At 37.6% G+C, this 22,842-nt stretch overlaps 1 pseudogene; it reads right to left on the bottom strand.

Annotated features, from left to right (window-relative positions):
- Window positions 1–20,818, bottom strand: part of LOC118008802 — a 101,844-nt pseudogene extending 81,026 nt beyond the window's left edge.
- Between the last annotated feature and the right edge of the window lie 2,024 nt (window positions 20,819–22,842).

The raw sequence follows: 22,842 nt of genomic DNA, 5'->3' as shown, positions 1-22,842 counted from the left end.
GTGTCACCTCTCAGTGCACTCAGTGCTCCAGAATCTGGCCCATCACACGAGTCTTCCCTCTGAGGGAGGGGTGAGGAAGGGTTTGGGATCAGGGCCTTTCCCTGGACTGAGAGTGGAAAGAGAAACCTGACCCTATTCCCTGTGAGCTAGAACCACAGATAGAAACTGATTTGATCATAGAACAAGGAGGTCATGTGTAAAAACCGATTTTGCTGTTAAAGTCTCAAATGTACCAAATTTGGAAACTGTTAAAACATCGACCTGCTTTCAAAACAAATGTAAATTCTGTAAAGTGAATTTTCATTTAAAAAATTAAAAAATAACAAAATCTAGCATATAAATGCTAAGGATCTTAAAACTTTAATCACAGTGCAAATTGACCACATAGTTTAATTGACAACAAATAGAAACATTCACAAAATTTAACAGTGTGAGGTATATATAAGGTAAAAAAAAGGTTAGTCACTTCATAAATTTATTATACCGTGTTCATTATTGTAAAACCAAACATTATAAGAACATACAAAGGCAGATTCAATAAATTATATGAATTGGTAATGTCCAGAATTATCTAGTTCAAATATTGGGTCAAAATCACTACAAACATCTTCCCATTCTCTTATAAAATAGGGTAGGTGAACAGGTGAAAAGCAAAAAAGAAAGATACTTTTACAGAAATGAATTTTTATAATAATGAGTTTATATCATACATGCTATTCAAAGTAAGAAGTATTAGTTTTCATTTTATTGAAGTAAAATAAAATAAAGGGAAGGGAAACAAGAAAGAGGTGGAACTTTTAATTGAAGAGATATTAATTCCTGGAAGATTCCTCCAATATTAAATAAACTTTCAAAAACGATGTAGGTTTGGAACATTTTTTTATTTTTTAAAGATTTTATTTATTTATTTGTCTGAGAGGGAGAGAGAGAGCACACAAGCAGGGGGAGGGAGAGGCAGGCTCCCTGTTGAGCAAGGAGCCCAATGTGGAACTCGATCCCAGGAACCTGGGATCATGACCCAAGCTGAAGGCAGATACTTAACTGACTGAGCCACCCAGGCCCCCCAGAACAATTTTTTAATGGCTTGTTTCCATCATATGAATGTAGCAGATTTTATTAATCATTTCTATTCATTGTAGACATTTGGGTAGTTTTTCATGTGGCATATTATATATTGTGCTTAAGCACAATCTTGGACATATTTTTTGGTAATAATTGTACTCAGTATGTGGATTTATCAAAATGTTTACCCAACAGTGGAGGTGCTAGGTCACAGGGCATTGCATATATTCAGATTTATTATAAGCTACCAAAAAGGTCATACCAATTTACACTCCCATCAGCTGTGTGTGACAGTTTGCATCTCCCCACATTCTCACCAAAATTCAGCATTGTTATTTTGCTGTTGTTTTTAGTCATTGGAGTTGGTATATAGTGGGGCGTCAATTGTAGGTTTGATTTCCTGATGCCTAGTACCTTGTCACCTTTTTTTTTTTCGTCATTTGGAATTTTTTCTTGTAAAGTGCTTGCTCCACACTTTTGTCAATTTTTCTCCTGACTTGCTTGCCTTGTTTATATTGATTTTTAGTTTTCTTTTTTTTCACCTTTCATTTATTTATTTTATTTTATGTTTTTATTAACATATACTGTATTATTTGTTTCAGGGGTACAGGTCTGTGATTCATCATTCTTACACAATTCACAGCGCAAACCATAGCACATACCCTCCCCAATGTCCATCACTCAGACACCCCATCGGCCTCACCTCCCTTCACTCCAGCAACCCTCAGTTTGTTTCCTGAGATTAAGAGTCTCTTATGGCTTGTCTCCCTCTTTGGTTTCATCTTGTTTCATTTTTCCCTCCCTTCCCGTATGATCCTCTGTCTTGTTTCTCAAATCGCTCATATAAGTGTGATCATATGATACTTGTCTTTCTCTGATTGACTTATTTCTCTTAGCATAATACCCTCTAGTTCCATCCACATCGTTGCAAATGGCAAGATTTCATTTTTTTGATAACTGCATAATATTCCATTCCATTCCATTCCATATATATACCACATCTTCTTTATCCATTCATCTGTTGATGGACATCTAGGCTCTTTCCATTGTTTGGCTATTGTGGACATTGCTGTTATAAACATTGGGGGCACTTGCCCCTTTAGATCACTACATTTGTATCTTTGTGGTAAATACCTAGTAGTGCAATTGCTGGGTCATAAGGTAGCTCTATTTTCAACGTTTTGAGGAACTTCCCTGCTGTTTTAGAGAGTGGCTGCACCAGCTTGCATTCCCACCAACAGTGTAGAAGGGTTCCCCTTTCTCTGCATCCTCGCCAATATCTGTCATTTCCTGACTTGTTAATTTTAGCCATTCTGACCTGTGTGAGGTGGTATCCCATGGAGGTTTTGATTTGTATTTCCCTGATGCCGACTGATGTTGAGCACTTTTTCATGTGTCTGTTGGCCATTTGGATGTCTTCTTCGCAGAAATGTCTGTTCATGTCTTCTGCCCATTTCTTGACTGGATTATTTGTTCTTTGGGTATTGAGTTTGATAAGTTCTTTCTAGATTTTGGATACTAGCCTTTTATCTGTAGTGTCATTTGCAAATATCTTCTCCCATTCTGTCGGTTGTCTTTTGGTTTTGTTGACTGTTTCCTTTGTTGTGCAGAAGCCTTTTATCTTGATGAAGTCCCAAAAGTTCATTTTTGCTTTTGTTTCCCTTGCCATTGGCCATGTTTCTAGGAAGAAGTTGCTGGGACTGAGGTCGAAGACGTTGCTACTTGTGTTCTCCTCAAGGATTTTGATGGATTCCTGTCTCACATTTAGGTTTTTCATCCATTTTGAGTCTATTTTTGTGTATGGTGTAAGGAAATGGTCCAGTTTCATCCTTTTGCATGTGGCTGTCCAATTATCCAGCACCATTTGTTGAAGAGACTGTCTTTTTTCCATTGAACATTCTCTCCTGCTTTGTCGAAGATTAGTTGACCATAGAGATGAGGGTCCATTTCTGGCTCTCTATTCTGTTCCACTGACTTATTGTACTGTCTATTTCTGTGCCAGTACCATACTGTGATTTTTTAGTTTTCTTTACACATACTAAGTAAGAGAAATTTTGAATATATGTATTGCAAATATTGTATCCCATTCTGTGGTTTGTCTTTTCACTCTTAATAGTATCTTTTCATGAACAAAAGTTCACAAGAACCATAAAGAGTACAATTATTATCATTTTTCATTCCTTATTTTTGCTTATATACATATAAGCAAATATATATATATACACACACAAATGTGTACATATAAATATATATACACATATAAATATATATACATTTGTGGTTTTTAAAAATTGTTTTTGCACTTTGGGCTTTGCTTAAAAATCTTTTCCACTTGTTTAAAAATAACACATATTACATTCCATAGAGCAGAAGTATTACAAACAATACCCTTAATCATAATGTAATAAAATAGATAATTATAATCAAAATAAGAAAGCCCATGGGGTTCCACCTAAACTTTCTAAACTATTAAAAATGAGTTATAAATCAAAATTATAAGCTTTCTAAAACAAATAACAAAAACGTTGCATATAGAAGTTTGTGGCATACATATAAATTAGCAATTAAAGAAAAACTTCAGGGTCTTAAACATTTTCATGATTAAAAATAAGTAATGAATGGGCGCCTGGGTGGCTCAGTTGGTTAAGCAACTGCCTTCGGCTCAGGTCATGATCCTGGAGTCCCGGGATCGAGTCCCACATCAGGCTCCCTGCTGAGCAGGGAGTCTGCTTCTCCCTCTGACCCTCTTCCCTTTCGTGCTCTCTCTCTCTCTCATTCTCTCTCTCTCAAATAAATAAATAAAATCTTAAAAAAAATAATGAAAATAAATTTTCACCTCAAAAAGCTAGAAAAAGAACACCAAATAAATGTAAAGAAGACATGAGGTATGAAGTCTTATTAAGAAGTACATTTCATAAGGCTATAATTGTCATAGATAGTGATTCCTCTGATGGATCTGAGTAAAGTAAATTGAAAACCTTCTGGAAAGGATTCATCATTCTAGATGCCATTAAGAACATTTGTGATTCATGGGAATGGATTAAAATATCAACATTAACAGGAGTTTGAAAGAAGTTGATTACAACCCTTATGGATGACTTTGAAGGTTTTAAGAGTTCAACAGCGGAAGTAACTGCAAATGTGGTACAAATAGCAAGAGAACTAGAATTGGAAGTGGAGCCTGAAGATGTGAATGAATGGCTGCAATCTCATGGTAAAACTTTAATGGTTGACTTCCCCCTGGGGTGGTAGCTCCCCAGCAGGACTACCCCCACCCTGGGTGCTGAGGAACTGCTGAGCAGCTGGGACTGTCATCCTGCCCTACCACCCCCCCTTTCATCCCCACCCCCACCCGGGGCCAAACCATCCACCCTTTTTGCCGGGCCAGATGCAGCCACAGGTCCCACAGCTCCATTAACAAGAGCTCCTGCCTCCTGGTTCCCTGCATGCCGGATGAGTAGAAACCAAAGAGGGGAAGTGGCCCTGGAAAAGGACAGCCACTCACACTTGTGATTATGCGGGCTATGGCAAAACCTACACGAAGAGTTCTCATCTCAAGGCACACCTGCGAACCCACACAGGTTAGAAACCCTACCACTGTGACTCGGACAGCTGTGGGTGGAAATTTGCCCGCTCTGATGAACTGACGAGGCACTATCGCAAATACACTGGGCACCGCCCCTTCCAGTGCCAGAAGTGCAACCAGACCTCCAGGTTACCACCTCGCCTTACACATGAAGAGGCACTTTTAAATCCCCGAACAGTGGATATGACCCACACTGCCAGAAGAGAATTCAGTATTTTTTTTTTTTTTTTACTTTTCACACTGTCTTCTCCACCCCAGGGAGGGGAGGAACCCTGCTGGAAAGCACTACAATCATGGTCAAGTTCCCAACAAACCAACTTGTGAATGGATAATCAGGAGATACAAGGAAACCAGAAGACAAATCAAAGAACTGATGGGGTCTGTGACTGGATCTTCTATCATTCCAATGCTAAAGCCAACTTGAATATTCCTGGGCTTACAAAACACCAAGGGGGTGACTGGAAAGTGTGGCTATCAGGGTATAAGTCAGATCCATGAGTTGGGGGGAGGGAAGACCAGAATTCCCTTGAATTGTGTTTCGATGCAATATAAGCATAAAGATCACCTTGTATTCTCTTTGCCTTCTAAAAGCCATTATTATGGTATTAGAAGAAGAGGAAGAAATTCAGGTACAGAAAATGTGTTTTTAATAACCTAAACGATGGTGCTTGGTGAGTCTTGGTTCTAAAGGTACCAAATGAGGAAGCCAAAGTTCTCAAACTGCTGCATACTTTGACAAGGAAAATCTGTTTTTGTCTTCCAATCTACATTTATGACCTAAGGTAAATACGCCTGGTTTTCTTCTTTAACATTTTCATGCAGACAGTCTGTTACTGCGGTTTCAGATGTGCAATAACTTGTACAATGGTTTATTCCCAAGTATGCCTTAAGCAGAACAAATTTTTTTTTCTATACAGTTCCTTGCCTTAATAAATATGTAATATAAATTTAAGCAAACTTCTATTTTGTATATTTGTAAGCTACAAAGTAAAAAATGAACATTTTGTGGAGTTTGTATTTTGCATACTCAAGGTGAGAATTAAGTTTTAAATAAGCCTACAATATTTTATCTGAAAAAAACACTTTAATGGTTGAAAAGTTGCTTCTCATGGATGAGCAAAGAAAGTGGTTTCTTGAAATGGAAACTAATTCTGATGAAGTTGCTGTGAAGATTGTTGAAATCTTCAATATAAATTCCAAGGAATTTATATTACATAAATTTAGTTGATATAGCAGCAGCAGGGTTTAAGAGGTTTGACTTTTGACTCTAATTTTGAAAGAAGTTCTACTGTGGGTAAAATGCTGTCAAATAGCATTGCATGCTACAAAGACGTCATTTGTGAAAGGGAGAGTCAATCAATGTGACAAACTTCATTGCTGTCTTAAGAAATTGCCACAGGGGTGCCTGGCTGGCTTAGTTGGTTAAGTGACCAACTCTTGATTTTGACTCAGGTCATGATCTCAGGGTCCTGGGATCAAGCCCTGCATTGGGCTCCACACTCAGCAGGGAGTCTGCTTGAGGATTCTCTCTCTCCCTCTCCCTCTGCCCCTCTACCCATTCACGCTCTCTCTCTCTCTAAAATAAATAAACCTTAAAAAATTGCCACAGTCAGGCGCCTGGGTGGCTCAGTTGGTTAAGCGACTGCCTTTGGCTCAGGTCATGATCCTGGAGTCCCGGGATCGAGTCCCACATCGGGCTCCCTGCTCAGCGGGGGATCTGCTTCTCCCTCTGACCCTCTTCCCTCTTGTGCTCTCTGTCTCTCATTCTCTCTCTCAAATAAATAAATAAAATCTTTAAAAAAAAATTGCCACAGTCGTCCCAACCATCAGTAACCACTACCTGATTAATTAGCAGCCATCAACATTGAGGTGAGACCCTCCAACAGCAAAAAGATTCACTTTATTACAATATTCACTTTATTGAGGTAGTTTGGAAATGAACCTGCAATAAATCTAAGGCATGCTTGTAGTAAAGATAAAAGGAGAAAGTAATGAACTAGAGGAGAGATAAATGGCAGAAAAAAACAATAAAATAGACAACTCACTAGCTACCAATCACTAAAAAATGCAGAAATCACTAATTTATGATATGATAATGGATAATAAGCATTGAAATAAGAGCACTTTTAAAGAAATCATACATTTTTCTATTCCTATATGCATATAACATGAAAACATAGATGAAATGTGGAATTTCTTAGGAAAAATTATTTACCAATATTGATCCAATTAGAAATAGAAAGCTTAAACAAACTGATTTCCATAGAAAGAAGGACAGTTAAAACTATCCCCACTAAAGGTAGAAGGCTTAGATGTTTTCAGGGGGAATTCTTTCAAGTTTCAAAAACCAGATAGTCCCAAATGCTCCAAAAACTTTTTAAGAGAATCAAAATGAACATTTCATAATTTTTTATGAATCAGCTGAAACATTTATATCTAAATCTAATAAAGATAATAGTAAAAATGCTAGACTAATATCACTTATGAATATTGTATATATGATATACACACATACATACACACTATATATACAATCTTAGTACTAAGTCCAACATCTTTTTTAATAGTGAGAGGCTAATTGAATTTCTCAGTAAGACATTAAGAAATCGGGGTGCCTGGGTGTCTCAGTCAGTTAAGCGTCTGCCTTTGGCTTGGGTCATCATCCCAGTGTTCTGGGAGTGAGCCCAGGGTTGGTCTCCCTGCTCACTGGACAGTCTGCTTCTCCCTCTCCCTTTAAACCCCCCCCCCACTCATGCACTCTCTCTCTTTCTCAAATAAATAAAATCTAAAAAAAAAAGAAATCAATACACTGACAAGCATTCCCTCTGTCTTCATCAATATCATTTACTGTTCTAGAGGCATTGACCAATGTAATTAGATAATAGAAATCAAATAGAGGCATAGAACCTAGGAAATAAAAATTCAAACTACCTTTATTAGCACATGATATGATCATATATCTGGAAAACCCAGAGGAACCAATGATAAAGGTTGCTCAAACAAGAACAGAATTCAAGAAAATAAACATGATAGAAAAATTACCATATAGAACTTAATTGCCTTCATATAAGCAAACAATAATTAGCTAGAGATTATAATAATTTAGAAAATCCATTTAAAATAGAAAAGGTGTGATCAAGGAAATTTTTTAAAAGATTTATTAATTTTAGAGAGAGAGAGAGTGGGGAGAGAGGCAAAGGAAGAGGAAGAGAGAGAATCCTCAAGCAGACTGCTGAGTGCAGAGCCAGTTGCAGGGCTTAATCTCATGACCCTGAGATCCTGAGCTGAGCTGAAATCAGAAGTTGGACGCTTAACCGACTGAGCCACCCACGAGCCCCAATCAAGAAAAGTTTTTAAATTGTACAAATGAAAAGATTCCACTTGTACTTAGATGGGATGATTCAACATCATAAATTTAATTAATAAATTTCACTCCATCTCAACAAAAATGTCAACGAGAATTTTGGCAGAGCTAGACAAATTGCTAGTAAAGATTATATTGAATAATAAACACACAAAAAAACACTAAAAAATAAAAAGCTATAAATGAGGACAAGTACTTTAAGAAACTTACTCTATGATGGAATATTACTCAGCCATAAAAAAGAATGAAGTCTTCCCATTTGCAAGGACATGGATAGAGCTAGAGAGTATTATGCTAAGCGAAATAAGTCAGTCAGAGAAAGACAAATACCATATGATTTCACTCATAGGTGGAATTTAAGAAACAAAGCAAATGATCATAGGGGAAAAAAGAGAAAGGAAAACCAAGAAACAGACTCTTAATTATAGAGAACAAACTGATGGTTTCCAGTGGGTGTGATGGGTTAAGTAGGTGGTGGAGATTAAGGAGTGCACTTGTGATGAGCACTGACTGTTATATGTAAATGCTGAATCACTAAATTGTATACCTGAAATTAATATTACACTGTATGTTAACTGGAATTTAAATAAAAACTTAAAAAAAGACATTAAAGCAGAAGATTATATTAACTAACTGGAATTTTAAAATTAAAAAAAACATAGTATAAAGCTTCTTTGACAAAACTGTAGTGCTGAAACATGAATAGATAGACTAGTTGAATAAAAGAAAAAAAATCCAGAAACAAATAAAGGTACATGTAGAACTTCAATATGTGGTGATATTGCCATTTCAAATGACTTCATAAAAAAAATTTTAACAAAAGTTGTGTTGGGATGACTGGTTTTGCCAACTGAAAAAATTGAAAATTAGATCCATACCTGAAGCTATACACAAGAAGAGATTCCAAATGGACCAGATTATCTGAAGTAAAAAATGAAACCATAAAATACCAGAAGAACATGAGTAAATTCCTCTTTAACTTGGGTGAAAGTCTTGGGTAACTTCACTAACTTTCATTAACTTGGGTAGTGAAAAGCTTTCTAACTATGACTTAAAACCCAGAGACCATAAAAATATTGATTAATTTGAATAAACATAAGATCTATAAATGAGAAGATATTGTATAATTTTTAAAAGATTTTATTTATTTGACAGAGAGAGAGAGCACGAGCAGGGGAGCAGCAGAGGGAGAGGGTGAAGCAGGCTCCCCACTGAGCAGGAAGCCTGATGCGATGCGGGGCTTGATCCCAGGACCCTGGCATCATGACCTGAGCCAAAGGCAGATTCTTAACCAACTGAGCCACCCAGGCACCCCAAGAAGATATTATATCAACGTTAGTTGCTAAATTCAATATTTTGTGATTATGTAACAAGCTTTCTTTCTTTTTGAGGAAATACACAATAAAGTATTTAGGTGTAAAAGGACATCATGTCTGCAACTTACTCTCAAAGATCTTAGAAAAGAATTTTGTGGCTAGATATATAATTAGAAGATAGAGAAGGATACAGAAGGTATGGCATAGTAGTAACATTTTGGGAACCTGCAAGACAAGTATATAAGAATTCTTTGTTTTGTTCTTACAACTTGTCTTTATGTCAAATCATGCCAAAATATAACAAAATAAAAAGAAAAAAGAATTTATAAAAAGAAATATATGCTATGCCAAAGTTATGAAAATTCTCTTCTGTTTTCCTCTAAAATATTTATTATTTTACCTTTCATATTTGGACCAAAAATCATCCCAGAATTGATTATCTTGTATGATATTTTTATATTGAAGGAGTCAAGGTTTACTTTTCCATAACATTATTCAATTGACAAAGCAAAATTTAAAGAACAATTCTTTCCCCACCACAGAGTAATGGTACCTTGTCATAAATCAAGTGACCATATATATGTACATGTATTTCTGGACTCTCTAATTTGTTCATTTGGTCTAGTTGTTTATCCTTGCAGGAGTAACACAGCTTTTTAATTACTACAGTTTTATAGTGTCTCTAGTAGTGTGAGATTATCTTTTTTTTTAAAAAAGATTTTATTTATTTATTTGAGAGAGAGAGAATGAGAGACAGCACGAGAGGGAAGAGGGTCAGAGGGAGAAGCAGACCCCCCGCTGAGCAGGGAGCCCGACGTGGGACTCGATCCCAGGACTCCAGGATCATGACCTGAGCCGAAGGCAGTTGCTTAACCAACTGAGCCACCCAGGCGCCCCGAGATAAAAAAATGTATATATTTATCTATATACAGATAAAATAATCTTTTAATATAGATTATTTTATCTGTATATAGATAAATTTTGTTATGTAGTTGTGCATCTCCCAGCTTTGTTATTATTCTTCAAGATTGTCTTGACATTTCTTTGTTTGTATTTCTAAGTCCATTTTAGGATCGTCTTGCCAATTTCCACCAGCAAAAATAACACTAGAATTTTTATTGGAATTTTATACAATTTGTAGAGAGAATTTGAAAAATATTTACATCCTTACAATTTTGATTCTTCCAATCCAAGAACATGGCATTTCTTGGGAACTTCTTAAATTTCTCTGAATAATATTTTGCAGATTACTGTGCAGAGACCTTACACTTCTTTCATTAGATTCATTGCTTTGTATTTGGTCTTTTTATGCTCTTGTACATGGTGTCGTTTTAATTTCTTCCCATTTGTTGATTGCTGATATATAGAAAAATAATTGGTCTTCATATATTAACCCTGACCCTGTGACGTTACTAAACTTATTTATATGTTCTAAGAGCTTGTAGGTTTTCTTGCATTGTATATGTACATAATTATGACATTTATAAAGACATTTTATTTTATTTTTTTCAAGTTTTTAAATTCTAGTTAGTTAACATAACATATAGTGTAATATTGGTTTCAGGAGTAGAATTAGTGATTCAACACGTTACATAAATCACCCAGTGCTCATCACAAGTGCCCTCATTAATATGTATCACCCATTTAGCCCATCCCCTGCCCACCTCGCCATCAATCCTCAGTTTGGTCTCTATAATTAAGAGTCTCTAATGGTTTGCCTTCCTCTGTTTTTCTTTCTTCCTTCCCCTATGCTCATCTGTTTTTTAATTTCCGCATATGAGTGAAATCATATGGCATTTGTCTTATCTTATTCCTCTGACTGACTTATCTCACTTAGCATAATACACTCTAGCTCCATGTTGTTGCAAATGGCAAGATTTCATTGTTTTTGATGGATACTTAATATTCCATTGTATAGGGGCACCTGGGTGGCTCATTCTGTTAAGAATCTACCTATGTTAAAAAAATAAAAAAGAAGATAGTAGGAAGGGAAAAATGAAGGGGGGGATATCAGAGGGGGAGACAAACTGTGAGAGACTATGGACTCTGAGAAACAAACTGAGGGTTCTAGAGGGGAGGGTGGTGGGGAGATGGGTTAGCCTGGTAATGGGTATTAAAGAGGGCACGTATTGGGGCACCTGGGTGGCTCAGTCGGTTAAGCGGCTGCCTTCGGCTCAGGTCATGATCTCAGGGTCCTGGGATCGAGTCCTGCATCGGGCTCCCTGCTCGGTGGGGAGCCTGCTTCTCCCTCTCCCTCTGCCTGCCTCTCTGCCTACTTGTGCTCTCTATCTCTGTCAAATAAATAAATAAAAATCTTTTAAAAAAAAAGAGGGCACGTATTGAAAGGAGCACTGGGTGTTATATGCAAACAATGAATCATGGAACACTACATCAAAAACTAATGATGTAATGTATGGTGATTAACATAACATAATAAAATTTAAAAAAAAAAAGAATCTACCTTCATCTCAGGTCATGATTCCGGGGTCCTCGGATCGAGTCCCACATTGGACTCCCTGCTCAGCGGGGAGTCTGCTTCTCCCTCTGCCCCTCACCCTGCTTGTGCTCTCTCTCTCTAGTTCTCTCTCTCTCAAATAAATAAAATCTTTTAAAAAATATATTCCATGGTGTGTGTGTATATATATGTATACCTATACCACATCTTTATCCATTCATCAGTCGATGGACGTTTGGGCTCTTTCCATAATTTGGTTATTGTTGATAATGCTGCTATGAACATCGAGGTCCATTTACCCTTTTGAATCAGTATTTTAGTACCTTTTGGGTAAATACCTAGTAGTGCAATTTCTGGGTCATAAGGTAGTTCTATTTTTAAATTTTTGAGGAACCTCCATACTGTTTTCCAGAGTAGCTGCACTAGTTTGCATTCCGTCCAATAGTGTAAAAGGGTTCCTCTTTCTCCACATCCCTGCCAATATCTGTTGTTTCTTATGTTGTTAATTTTAGCCATTCTGACAAGTGTGAGGTGGTATCTCATTGTGTTATTGATTTGTAGTTCCCTGATGATGAGAGATGTTGAGCACCTTTTCCTGTATCTGTTAGCCATCTGCCTGTCTTCTTTGGAAAAAATGTCTATTCATGTTTTCTGCCCATTTCTTAACTGTATTATTTGTTTTTTGGGAGTTGAGTTCGGTAAGTTCTTTATAGACTTTTAAAATTCTTTCCTTTGTAATTCAATTTATTTTTCTTGTTTCACTTCACTGGCTAGGAAGTATATTTTTGAACAAAAGTGGAGACAATGGCCATCCTTGCACCACTCACAACATTCTAAGTCTCAGGAAGAATATTTCCAGTAATTCACCATTACTTATGTTTGCTGTAGATTTTTGGAGGTAATCTTTAGCAGAACAAATAATTTTTTTAAATTTCTTCTTTGATTACTTCGTTCACCCATGGGTTGTTTAGTATCATGTTGTTTATCTTCTACAAGTAAAAATAGAGAGACTGAGGTGCTTGGGTGGCTCAGTAGGTTAAGTGTCTGCCTTCGGCTCAGGTCATGATCCCAGGGTCCTGGGATTGAGCCCCGTGTTGGGCTCCCTGCTCAGTGGGGAGCCTGCTTCTCCCTCTCCCTCTGCCTTCCCCCACTCCCCGGCTCGTGCTCGCTTGCTCTCTCTTTCTCTCTCATGCTCTCTCTCAAAGAAATAAAATCTTTAAAAAATTAGAAATAATTTTAAAAATAGAGGGAGAGAACTAAAAAAAAAAAAACAAAACAGAAATGAATGTGAAGAAATAACAACCAACACCACAGAAATACGAAGGATTGTAAGACAATATTATGAAAAATTATGTGCCAACAAATTGGACAACCTATAAGAAATGGATAAATTCCTAGAAAAATACAAACTACTGAAACTGAAACAGGAAAGAATAGAAAACTTGAGCAGACTAATTACCACCAATGAAATTGAATCAGTAATCAAAAAACTCCCAACAAACAAAAGTTCAGGACCAGTGGATTCACAGATGAATTCTACCAAACATTTAAAGAAGAGTTAATTCCTATTCTTCTCAAACTATTTCAAAAAATAGAAGAGGAAGAAAAACTTCTAAATTCATTCTACAAGGCCAGAATTACCCTGATACTAAAATGAGATGAAGACACTACAAAAAAAAAAAAAAAGAATTGCAAGCCAATATCTCTGATAAATATAGATGAAAAAATCTTCAGCAAAATATTAGCCAACTGAATTTAACAATACATTGAAAAATCATTCATCACGATCAAGTGGAATTTATTCCTGGCCTGCAAGTGTGGTTCAATATTCATAAACCAATTAACATGATACATCATATCAATAAGAGAAAGGATACAAACCATATGATCCTTTCAATAGATGCAGAAAAAGCATTTGATGAAGTACAACATCCATTTATGATAAAAACCCTCAACAAAGCAGATTTAGAGGGAAATACCTTAACAAAATAAAGACCATATATGAATAACCCACACCTAACATAATGCTCAATGGTGAAAAACTGAGAGCTTTCCCCTATGATCTGAACATCCCATTTCAATTAAGTACTAGATATTGTGCAACTTCTGTTTCAGAGTTAGAATGTCTTGACAAACCATTGTGATAATTATACCAAATAAGACACAAACTGGATTAAGGTTTTTTTTTAAAAGCACACATTTTTAAAGACAGTAAAGATCTGTGGATACAAAGAAGTTTAGAGAAATTCCAGAGAAAGACATGTCCTTGCTAGGTGAGAAGATTTCAATAGCCTAGTGGCTAGAGACACTTGCTGAGTCTGGGCAACAGTGTGCAAAAGATCAGACCAACAATAGGCAGAGAGACTTTCCCAGAGTAAGAAGAAGCCAATAGAACTTTAAAAGGCTATACAGAGTGGAAGGACAGATTGATATCTGCAGGAGGCCCACATGATAAGTTAAGGGAGCATATGAAGTTTGATAGGGGTTAAGGGTCCATTTTTTCTCATATGAGTTTCCAACTGATCCAGCACTATCCATTACAAAGACTTTTCTAAAGACTTCAGGTTTGAACTCAGAGATGCACAGAGTTGAAAGGAGCATCATTGCTACTCATAAAACAAGAAAATAAGCTAGGAAATTTTCCAATTAATGATTTTTTGGGTACCCTTCTGAAAACAGAACTCTCATGGGAAACTTTCACTACAGAATTTAGTGATAGGTGCTTGCAGGTAGAAAGAGGACTTAAACATTTGCTTACCTCAGACAGACACTGCCCAAATACCATATAAGCCAGTAAGAAGATTAAATTAGAAATAGTACATTACTAAAGGCTGAGTGTGGGCTGTAAGCACAGTGTGAAGTGCAGTAAGGACCCCACACTGTTTTGTGAGGTCTGCCTCTAGGAACCCCACCAGGTGCCCACAAGGAAGATATGAGAGAATCTTTAGAAAATTCACCCTTGGTGTTACCAGGAAACACTACCTCCCTGACCCCCTACTGTCATGCTAACAAACCTGGAATAAAAACAACAGTGGAAAACAGCTGAAAGAGATCAAGAGATAGAATCTCTAGGGAGCAGCACAAAAGGATGGTGCAAAGAAAAAGGGAGGGAGAGAAAATCAAAGTATGAATGTAGCAATTTTATGATTTTGGCTCACACAGGATAACCATAGCAACGATAAACTTCAAACCCAGCCCAATTCCTTTGTACATTTGCAAATAAAATAAAAAATAAAATAAAATAAAATAGGTCTAGAAAAAATCATGTTCACTTACAAGTATAAAAATATTATTTATGTCTAGTTAGATCTACTGCCCTATACATGTTCAGCTTTCAATAAAAAATAAGATTAAAAAAGCAAAGATAAACTATTGGGACTTCATCAAAATAAGAAAACTTCTGCACAGTGAAGGAAACAATCAACAAAACTAAAAGGCAACTTATGGAATGGGAGAAGATATTTGCAAATGACACATCTGATAAAGGGTTAGTATCCAAAATATATAAAGAACTTATAAAATTCAACACCCAAAAGACAAATAATCCAGTGACAAAATGGGCAGAAGACATGAATAGACATTTTTCCAAAGAAGACAGACAGGTGGTTAATAGCCACAGGAAGAGATGCCCAACATCACTGATCATCAGGGAAATGCAAATCAAAACTACAAGGAGATATCACCTCACACCAGTCATAATGGCTAAAATTAACACAGGAAACAACAGGTGTTGGTGAGGATGCAGAGAAAGGGGAACACTCTCACACTGTTGGTGGGAAAGCAAACTGGTGCAGCCACTCTGGAAAACAGTATGGAGGTTCCTCAAAAAGTTAAAAATAGAACACTCTATGATCCAATAATTGCACTATTAGGTATATACCCACAGGATACAAAAATACTGATTTAAAGTGATACATGCACCTCAATGTTTATAGCAGCATTATCAATAATAGCCAAATTATGGAAAGAGCCCAAATATCCATCAACCAATGAATGGATAAAGAAGAGGTGGTATATATATAATGGAATATCACTCAGTCATAAAAAAGAATGAAATCCTGCCACTTGCAATGATGTGGATGGAGCTAGAGAGCATTATGCTAAGCACAATAAGTCAGAGAAAGACAAATACAATATAATTTCATTCATATGTGGAATTTAAGAACAAAGCAGATGAATATGGGGGGAAAAGAGAGGCAAATCAAGAAACAGACTCAACTACAGAGAACAAACTGATGGTTACTGGAGGGGAGGTTGAGGAGAATGGTTAAATAGGTGATGGGTATTAAGTAGGACACTTGATGAGCACCAGGTGTTGTATGTAAGTGATGAATCACTAAATTCTACACCTGAAACTAACATTGCACTGTATGTTAACTAGCTGGAATTTAAATAAAAACTTGGAGAAGAAAACAAAAAAGAAGATAAACAAAAATAATATAAAATAATATAAAATGGAACATATTCTGAATAGACAAAGCAATCATTAGAGCCAGATCTAGGTTTGTCATAGACATTGGATCTATTGGAAGGAATTAAAAATAACAATGATTAAAATATTAAAATCTCTAGGGGTGCCTGGGTCGTTCAGTCAGTTTAGTGTCTGACTCTTGATCTCAACTCAGGTCTTGATCTCAGGATCATGAGTTTGAGCCCTGTGTTGGGCTCCACACTGGGCATGGAGCTTACTTACAAAAATTAAGATCTCTAAGGAGAAGGGTAGACACATTTGAGAACAGATAGGTGATTATAGCAGAGAGGTGAAATCTATGAGAAGAGTTATATGGAAATGGTAAAAATGAAAACACAGTAGCAAATATGAAGAATGCTCAGTGGGCTTATCAGTAAATTCAACACAGCCAAGGGAAGAACTAATAAACTTGACAACAGTTAATTAAAAGTTTTGGAAACTGAAACATAAAGTGAAAAAAGACTTAAAAAATGAGAACAGAGCATCTGAGATCTGTGGGATATTAAACAGTGTAACATATTGCATATTTAGAATCCCAGAAGAAGAAAGAAAAGGACAGAAAATATTTGAAAAAATGACCCAGTATTTTTCAAAATTAATGAGAGATAAGCCACAGATCCAAAAAGCTCAGAAAACACCATGCAGGATAAATACTAAAATGAAACCACATCCAGCCATGTCATACTCAAACTCTGAAAACCAAAGGTGAAGAGAAATCTTGAAGGCATCCCAGGGTTAGGAGGGACATATTCCTTATAGAGAAACAGGAATAATAATTACATCATAATACTCATCAGAAATTTTGCAAGAATAAAAATCACACAAAGCACACTGTCAGACCATAATTAAATTAAACTAAAAATTAATAACAAAAATATAGAAAATCTCCAGGTATTTAGAAAATAAACAATAAATTACTAAATAATTCACAGGTCAAAAAAGAAGTCTCTGGCCTGAGATGGCTGCATAGGAAGACACTGAACTCAACTGCTTTCATGGATACATCAAATCTACAGCTACATATAAAATAATTCCCACTGAAAAGAAAATGAAAACTATCTAAACAGCTCCCTCCCTGAATAAGGGATAAGAGGTGCACATCAAGATGGGTATGAGAGGCAGAGACATGATACATTCTTAACAAAAAACCTCACCCATGGCATGACAACACAAAATAGGGTCCACAGCTTCTCTCTGAAGGGTGAGGAGTTTGTGCCCTACACCAGGCACAACAACCCTTGGGAATTGCACCAGAGAGATGCCCCCCAAAATGTCTGACTTTAGAAACCAATGGGACTTACATCCAGGGGACCAGGAGGGTCTGTGGGGACCTGAGATACTCGTTTTGAGGGGCTCACACATGGACTCACTTGTTCCAGGACTCAGCTCAAAGACAGAAGTTTGAGAGGTGACTGGATTACTTATAAAAGAGATTCATTTGTTAATCTTAAAAGATCTGCCAGAGGGGCAAGAACTAGTTGGGACTTCTACAGGGACAGAGGTACTGGCAAGTGCCATTTTTGTACTTGCCCCTTACTAGTGCATGCAAGTCCACACAGACACAGCCTCAGGAAAGCCACTGGTGTGTTCTGCCTGCAATGCTCTTCTCCCACATTGCTAAAGCCATAAGCATGTCCCACCCCTAGGACCATTTTCTGTCCTCAGTAAAGCCTCAGGGATGCAAGGATAATTCAACATCTGCAAATCAAACATGATACACCATATTAACAAAATGAAGTATAAAAACCATATGATCATCTCAGTAGATGCAGAAAATACATTTGACAAAATTCAACATGAATTTATGATAAAAACTCTCAACAAAGTGGGTATAGAATCTACCTCAACATAATAAAGGCCATATATGACAAACTCACAGCTAATAACATACTCAATGGTAAAAAGCTGAAAGCTTTTCCTCAAAGATCAGGAACAAGACAAGTATGTCCATTCTCACCACTATTATTCAACATAGTACTGCAATTTCTAGCCACAGCAATCAGACAAGAAAAAGAAATAAAAGGCATCCACATTGGTAAGGAAGAAGTAAAATTGTCACTATTTGCAGGTGACATGACACCATATGTAGAAAACCCTAAAGACTCCACCACAAAAAACGCTGTTAAATATAATAAATAAATTCAGTAAAGTTGCAAGATACAAAAGCAGTATAAAGAAATCTGTTGCAGGGGCGGGGGTTAAGATATTGTAGGAGTTGGGCATTCCTAAGCTTGACTCCTCCCTGGAACACAGCTAGATAAATACCAAATCATTTTGAACACCCAATAAATTGTTCAGAAGTCTTAGAGAACAAAGCTGCACATCTACAAACAGAAAAAATGACCTATGGAAGGTAGGAACTGTGGAGAGTTGATTCATAGGAGAAGAGAGCCATGGGCACTGCAAGGGGAGGGAGCCCTGATTGCAGAGGGAGTATCGAGAGAGAAGGAGAGAAGGAAAGACTGAAAAAAAAAAAAAAAGAAAACATGCACAGAAGACTGCACAAGAAAACTGTTTCCCACTGATTGGGAAAAAAGAGGGTTTTTTATAAACAGCTGAGCATAGAGTCTGAAGTTCTGGAGGTCAGCGCCATAGCCAAGGTCGTGCCTGCTGGTGCTCTGGTGGGGAAGCAAGGAGGAGCCCAGGAGCAGGCAGCACTGTCTGAGGATCCCCTGGATTGCACAGGGAGAAGCTGTTCCCCTGCTTGGAGTGCATTTGGTAGAGGTGATATGGCCTATCCATGGGCAAAGGACCCTGAGGGCACCACTGAGTTACCCCATTCACCAGTATAGGAATAAAGACACCTGCTGAGGGCAAACCCTGGCGCCAGCCGTGTGTTGTGATTTACCATAAACTAAAAAAAACCTGCTACAGTTACATGAATGTTTTCTGGGTCAAACCTGCACTGGCCACAGCACAGGGAGACCCTCTTCCAGAGGATCAGCCCAGGTCTGTGCTGTGGGGTCTCTGAATTGTGGAGTTTTGAAACAAAGGGGTACCAGAGATAAAACACGGGAGTGCTGCACAGCTTGGTCAAGGACACGGTGAAGACAGGGATCTGACAGAAGCCGAGGTCACAGGAGGAGTGATTGTCCACAGGTCTGTGAAGGTTTCCTGAAGAAAGGTGGGTGTGAATTTCTCTCTCAAGAGATGAGAAAGCCGGCGGAAGCCATTTTCACCCCTCTCCCACCAGCACTGATCAACCTCAGTGATCTAAACAGCACCACCAAGTGGAGAACTGAGCTGCTACACCAAGCCCCACCCCCCTGGCCCCTGCAGGCACATCTCCACTAGGGCAAATCCACCTGAGAATCAGAGCAGCGGCCCCTCCCCAGAAGACCAGCACAATCCTCTCGCCTATAGCAAGTCTACTAATCATAGAGTGCTGCAAAGCCTCAGCTCTAGGGAAAACAGGATCTAGCTTCCTATGGTTTTTGCTGTGTGTTTTTTTTTAATTTTTTCAATTTAAAATTAATTTAATTAACATATAGTGTATTATTAGTTTCAGAGGTAGAATTTAGTGATTCATCAGTTGCATATAACACCCAGTGCTCATTACATCAAGTGTCCTCCTTAATTCCCTTAATTCCCATCACCCAGTTACCCCATCCTCCCACTCATGTCCCTTCTGGCAATCTTCAGTTTGTTTCCTGTAGTTAAGAGTTTCTTATGGTGTGGTTTTGGGTTTTTTTGTTTTTTGTTTTTGTTTTTTTTTTTTTTTTGATACAGAAAGAACGGTCTTTTTAAAATTTCCTATTTTTTTTATTTAAAATTTTTGTCTTCTTTTTCTTTCTTTTGTCTATCAAGCTTCTCTTAATAAGCAGACCAAAGGGGTGCCTGGGTGGCTCAGTCGGTTGGGCATCTGCCTTTGGCTCAGGTCCTGATCCCAGGATCCTGGGATCAAGCCCTGCATTGGGCTCCCTGCTCCCTGGGAAGGCTGCTTCTCCCTCTCCTACTCCCCCTCCTTGTGTTCTCTCTCTCTCTCTCTGTCAAATAAATAAATAAAATCTTTTGAAAAAAAAAATAAGCAGACCAAAACATACCTAGCTTACTTTATTTTTTAAATGTTTTAAATATTTATTTTATTTTATTTTGCTTTTTTCTCCTCCAAAAACACAAGATGGAAGAATTCACCCCAAAAGAAAGTCCAAGACTTGGACTCCTATGATACAGATCTTATTTCACTTTATGGAATCACTGAGTTCCCAAAGTCTACCTTCGTGATCTAATAGTTTTCTTTCCCTATTCTTTTCAGCTTCATTTTCCCCATATGACTGATTCCCTCTTCTACTTCATCCATTCTTATTTTTATGTTCTCCACTTGGGACTGCATCTCAGTTATAGCATTTTTAACTTCAACCTGACTAGATTTTAATTCTTTTATCTCTACAGTAAGGGATTCTCTAGTGTCTTCTATGCTTTTTTCAAGCTCAGCTAGTATCCTTATAATCATTTTTTAAAATTCTAGTTCAGACATCTTACTTATATCTGTACTGATTAAATCCCTGGTTGTCAGTACTACCTTATGTTCTTTCTTTTGGAGTGCATTTCTCCATCTCGTCATTTTGCCCAGAAAAGAAAAGAAGAAAGAAAAAAAACAACAATACTACCAACAACAAAAAACAATAAAAAAAACCCTAGGTCCTGGGTGTGTTTTGGTCTGCTTGTTACAAGAAAGTAGATCCCAAAATAAGAAAGAAAGAAAAAATATATATATGTTTAAAAATAAAATAAAATGAAAGAAATAAAAGAATAAAAAATATATAAAGTATATATAAAAATAAAAATTAAAAAAGAATAAAAAAGAATTGAAAAAATAAGAAAATAAATGAAAAACTAATAAAAAAATAGAGAATAAAAAGTACAAAGGAGGTTAGATACTATTCTCCCCTAGAGCTGAAGCTTTGCAGCCCTCTATGATCAGTAAACTTGCTTCGAGCAAGTTGTTTGTGCTGGTCTTCTGGGGGAGGACCCTGTTGCACTGATTATCAGGTGGACTTGCCCTAGTGGAAATGCGACTCCAATGGGCAGCGAGGCAAGGCTTGGTGTAAGTGGCTCTAGTCTCCACTAGGTGGCGCTGTTTTGTTCCCTGAAGGCTTTCAGCACTGATGGGCAGCATTAATATGGCGGTGTCCTGCTCTCAAACCCCAGAGCTGAATATTTGAGCCTCCTACTCTTCAGTGAGCCCTCACAGAAGAGCAATAAATCACTCTTGTATTCCTGGTTTCTGTCAGAACCCTGTGTTCACCCTGCCTGTGTCCAAGCTTTTTCATCTCAGGCATGTGACTGAGTTCCAAAACTCGAACTTTTAGGGACTCCTGTGGTGCAGACCCTCACTGTTCCACCTGGGGAGGGTGTTGCCATACTTCTGCCTTTTGCTGGACCCATCCCAGGAAAACAGTTGCAGGACCACAGAGTGGTTCGCAGTTTATGGGGATACAGAGCAGAAAGCTGGCACTTAGACTCACTATTCTCAGACAGCTTCCACACTCCTATGCCTGGAACAGTGTAGCACTTAGGTGCCACCCATTCTTCTTGCAACCCAGGCGATCCTCCGACCTTGGTGTCACACCTGGAATTCTGCCCTGCTTCGCCACCTGAGCACCTTTAAGCCAGGAATGTCCTCCGCCATAGCAGACTTCTAAAAAAGTTCCAATTTTGTGCTCTACTGCTTATAATACTTTGCAGTAGCTTCCTTAAGCAGGGTCCTTCCTCTCTGCTGTATCTACAGCTATATTACATTGGATTCAGGTGTCTGCACCTCCTATCTTCCAAAAGGTGGTCACTTTTCTACTTGTAGACTTGCAGTATTTGTTTTCTCAGAACTTCTATTGATTTCTTGGGTATTCAGAATGACTATCCAGCTATATTCAAGGAATGAGACAAACTTAGGGTACCCCTACTCCTCGGCCATCTTAACTCCTCCCCTTAATTCTTCTTTAAATGTTTGGTACAATTCTCCAGTGAAGCCACTTGTTCGAGGAGTTAGGTTTTTGTTGTTGTTTGTTTTTGTGGAGATGGGAAATGAGATTTTTTTTTTTAATTCCAATGTAGTTAACACACAGTACTATATTAGTTTCAAATGTAAAATATAGTGATCCAACAGTTCCCTACATTACTCAGTGTTCATGAAGACAAGTACACTCCTTAATCCTAATCACCTATTTAACCCATCCCCCCACACACTTCCCCTCTGGTAACCATGTTTGTTCTCTATGGCTAATAGTCTGTTTTTCGGTTTGTCTCTTTTTTCCTTTGTTTGTTTGCTTTGTTTCTTAAATTCCACATATGAGTGAATGGTATTTGTCTTTCTCTGACTGATTTATTTCACTTAGCATAATACTCTCTAGCTCCATCCACATTGTTGCAAATGGCAAGACTTCATTCTTTTTTGTGACTGAGTAATATTTGATTATATATATATATATCACATTTTCTTCTTTAAAAGATTTTATTTATTTGAGAGAGAGTGAGCATGAGTAGGGGAGAGGCAGGGGGAGAGGGAAAAGCAGACTCCCTCCCAAGCAGGGAGCCCAACTATTGGCTCAATCCCAGGACACTGGGATTATGACCTGAGCCAAAGGCAGT

Source organism: Mirounga leonina, unplaced genomic scaffold (assembly GCF_011800145.1).
Source record: "Mirounga leonina isolate KUSES-001 unplaced genomic scaffold, KU_Mleo_1.0 Mir_101609, whole genome shotgun sequence".
Taxonomy (NCBI): domain Eukaryota; kingdom Metazoa; phylum Chordata; class Mammalia; order Carnivora; family Phocidae; genus Mirounga; species Mirounga leonina.
The sequence above is the reverse complement of the archived record's forward strand: the minus strand, read 5'-3'. Positions and strand labels throughout refer to the sequence as shown.